This window comes from Periplaneta americana, chromosome 5 (genome assembly GCF_040183065.1).
Source record: "Periplaneta americana isolate PAMFEO1 chromosome 5, P.americana_PAMFEO1_priV1, whole genome shotgun sequence".
Lineage (NCBI taxonomy): Eukaryota > Metazoa > Arthropoda > Insecta > Blattodea > Blattidae > Periplaneta > Periplaneta americana.
The window spans coordinates 186,538,357-186,542,996 of NC_091121.1; positions in this window are offsets into that span (position 1 = coordinate 186,538,357).

Genomic DNA, 4,640 nt, shown 5'->3' on the forward strand with positions numbered 1-4,640 from the left:
CACGCATGCACTTGAAAACTAGATTATATGTAGTGATGGAGAAAATAAATTAAATACCGATATATTGATATTGCAATATATTGCAAACCTAATTTCGATAAACGATATATATCGCAGAAAATATATCGATATATCGAACGATTATCGATATGTCGCTATGCCGTAAGCAAATTGCATTTTCAGGCGTACATTTACTGTATTACAATAAAATTACTGAAATTTTAATATTCCTTTTTACCATTGAAATTAACATCATAACAGTCAAAAGCATAAATGTAAAATTGTAACAATAAACAGTACATTTTCAGTACCATATTCTAATGTTATATAGGATTAAATCCAGGACACAGATATAATGCTCTTTTCTACCTAACAACGTAATCACTTTTAAATGTAAGTAAACAAACATTTAATTATTTTAAATGTAAGTAAACCGCACTTAGAACGTTACAAGTTTTAACAAACTTCACAGTTGATTTGATACAATCCTTCTATAGTAAGTTCCCATTGCAAGTTATTGTTACGCTTTAACATTCCAAATAACAATGGTGATGATTAAAGGAATAGAATTTTTATGCACTAAAAGATATAATAAGAAAACAGAATGTCAGCACTAGGTTGTGTATAGAAATCATAGACGTAAACAAATGTCACGTCGGTATTAAATCCTTGTTTCTCTTTCCATTTCAGAATATAGAAATTAAAGTTTTGATACCCGTTTTGAGGTCAGACGGTTCCCTTTCAGGGTGGGAATTGCTCTCCTGCCTTGCAGAACATTAATAACAATATTAAAACAGTAGTAGATAAAGCTCCCGTCTGTCTCACGCTCGCACACGCTGCATTTTGAATTTTGTGCTACATATTAAACAGTTTGAATTCGAATTCCAGTCCAGCCAATTAGAACAAGGTATTGAGTGAGGTTGCACAATTATGTAACTGTCCACCTTCAGTAGCGCTATCTCTTGGGAATTATCGGAGTTGTCTAGTGTGGATTTTGTTGTTGTTGATAATGGTAATAATTCCACAAAAAATCGACAAATTTATGAGAAAACCGATATATTATACGATATATTGAATCAAAATTTCGATATCGATATATCGCTATATCGAAACGAAAATATCGGTGTTTCGTAAAAACCGATATATAAAAAAAACGGACACTTCTATATTTGCTTGTATTTTGTTGCCAATTATTTCAAAATGAAACAAAACCCATTTAAACAAAATAATGTTTCATTTAGCACCTTATACAAGATTTAAAAAAAATCTCTGATGAGAAAATTTACAAAAAATTACAAAGGGCGTATAACTATGGCATCGTTTGGTCTAACTGTTTTTTTTTTTCATTTTATGGTGCCTTAAACATTAAAAACTCTTTTTAGTAACGGGTATTACCCCCTCTGGCTTGAATAACTGCATCCATATGTCTTGGCATGCTCTCAATTTGGTTAGCAATGTCTTCTTGAGGAATAAGTTCCCATTCTTCGCCAAGTGCTCGCCTCAACTCTTGTAACGATTCTGGTCTCGGTCGTCTATTCTTAACACGCCGTCCCAGCATGGCCCACACGTGTTCAATTGGGTTCATGTCTGGACTCCTTGCTGGCCATGGAAGAACATGGATTCCCACTTCTTGGAAATAATCTCCGACTGCATGGGCAATATGCGGCCGTGCATTATCATGCATTAAAACAAAATTATTGCCTACAAATTGGCCAAATGGCACAACATGATCAGCCAAACATTCATTTACCTATCAGCTGTTAGTCTTCCATTTTCAACAAAAACCAACTCTGTACGAGCATCCGTACACACTCCTGCCCAAACCATCACTCCACCACCTCCATACGGCACATTTTCGGAAATGCAACACTGTGAAAATCGTTCTCTCCTCCTTCTCCAAACTCTTTCACGTCCATCAGGTGAGCACAGATTGAAACGGGACTCATCGGTGAACAGAACACAGCTCCACTGTCCATTTCTCCAATCCCTGTGATCATTTGCAAAACGCAGTCGTTCAACTCGATGCATCCTGAGAAGTCTGGGACCAGTTGCAGGTCTACTTGATATCAGTCCACTTGCTTTCAACCTCCTTCTAACTGTTTTGGCCGAAATTGGGCATCCATGCATGTTAACAAATTGCTGGGCTACACTAGTAGATGGCAGGTTGCGCTCCCTAAGAACTCTCAACACCATATACCTGTCTTCATTTGGATTTGTAGCTCTTGGACGACCCGAGCCTGGCCTTCTGGTATATTCTAGGGTCTCTCTATACCGTTTTATGGCATCATGGGTTGTGCTTCTAGCCATATTCATAACATTTGCAATGTAACGTACACTGCGTCCATCATCGTAAAGGACAACAGCTCGAGCCACATCTTCAGGTCGCATCTTGTTTTAATACAAATGTTACAACCCCACTTAAACTCAGAAAATGTAAAAATAACGAATGATAACGATAATGAAGCACAAAATGGTTGAGACAAAATTGTTATAGCTGAGACTCCGAAAGCAAAATTGGAATATTTGGTTGTAATGGTTTGTTTATAAAACAAAAAACAATCAATAATGTATACACGTCTCCATAACAACAGATGGCTACCATAATATTATATGAGAAGATAATGTTTTGCAAAATACCAGCAAATATTAAAGTGTCCGGTTTTTTGTCCCTGAGTGTATATATATATATATATATATATATATATATATATATATATATATATATATATATCGTTCCCATCTCTAATTACATGCACTAAAAAAACAAAATATACACGATAAAATTGAAATAAATTTTAATAATATTTTATTTGAAGCAATTTACTATTATTGTTGGTTTACTGTTATATAAGATTATTCAAAAGGTAGTTTCCATTATGAAACAGCTGTACCTCCTATACATATCAGCAATTTGGTTTCATATAGGTATTTTTAAATTTTTTAAATTGTTAACTTCCTCCCATTGGAGGTAACCCAGAAGGACTCAGTATATTCTCCTATATGAAATTTTTAATGTTTACATAAATTTGTTGACAGAAAATTAAAATAAACATATATGAATTACAAAGTGAAGAAAGAGAAATTAAACAAAGTGAATATGATGACTCAGAATTTGGCAAGAGCGTTTCAAAACTGAAGTTATGATGTCAGCAGTAAGCGTCAGTGGTAGTTCAAAAGTCTTCCTGAAGCTTTCAAAGAACTTGGGAATCACACCACGAGCTCCAATAAGAAGACCAATCACCTCAATATTTTCAAGCTGGTATTTTGCTTTGAAGTAATCAATTGTTGGCGGATAAATGTTGATCTTTTCTTGATTGACATCCTCCGGCTGGCTACTCCCCGTTTCAATCCTTATGGTAGGATCAATTATATATCCTTTCTTGGTAGTCTGGGAATACGCTATGATGTCAATACGTCTAGAGGAGCCATTAGTAGCAAGGCAAAAAACTTCGTCTTCTACTAACTGTCCAAGACTTTTTTTTCAAAGCAGTTGCAATTGAGGATCGAACATGATGGTGTCTGGCATTTCGGAGGAGTAAACCTCTGTTACACTGACCTTGGACGTGGGCAAGGGTTTCAGTCTCCGGGCAGCCATGTCTGCACCGGGATCCGTCCAAAGAGCGACCAGGTACTCCTCTAACTGCTGCTAATTTGGCGTTCATTTTAAGGCAGGTTACCCATTCAGATGAATTACTGTTTGGAAGGTTTGCTTTTTTTTTTAATCGATGCGTGTTTCGTTGCTATGGTAACTGTGGCATGGCCTTTGTTCAATAACTTTTGTGCGAGGTCGTGCGTATTTGCTTGTTTTCCGTACAGAACCAATACGCGGTAAGTGTGAAATACCACATTCAGTATTCCCAACGTAACACACATAACAATTTCCCTCTTCTTACCGCTTAAGCGCGACATTCATTTTACTGCTTTAGGCTTTTAACATATTATTTTTAGAGACGTTTAACATAGTAATAATTATAAATTGGAAACTTACCACTGCAATTTCACCTAAATTGCAATGTTAATTATTATTTTTAAATATTTTAAAAAATTAAGTAAAGTCTACTACTCCACGAAACTTATTGCATTCCTGATGCAAGTAACATTAAGGAAGCCGTGAAAAAAATCAACGAGATTCCAGATGCGGATGTTATTACTGCAATATGTTATATAAATAATATTATTAAAATATTAAAATGAAAAATAAATCATTACATAACCTTACCGTTTGTTTTAAGTTCGCATTTATAGACTGGGGGAAAAAAAAGACAGACGTATATCACGGCCTGCTGGAGTATAGTAAACACAGAAAACATTTTACAGCAACAATGTTGAAGAAAGATATTTTGGTGTTCCGAAGTTGGCGTCATTAAACAGAAACCAACATGGAGATTTCATTGCAACTAATTAGAAATTCGTCTTTCAGGTATGTAATAAACGATCTTCGCACAAAATAATGTACGATACACGAGCGGTATGTTTGTTTTCATGTTCTCGGAAATTAAAAAAGCTCAACTACGTTTCGCTTTTTCAATCTTTTCCTCGACCATGAAAACGTCAACATACCGCTCTTGTAACGCATATTACTATGTTTTTAAACACGGGGGTTGTTTGAAAAGTTCATATTCAGACATAGAAACTGAAGT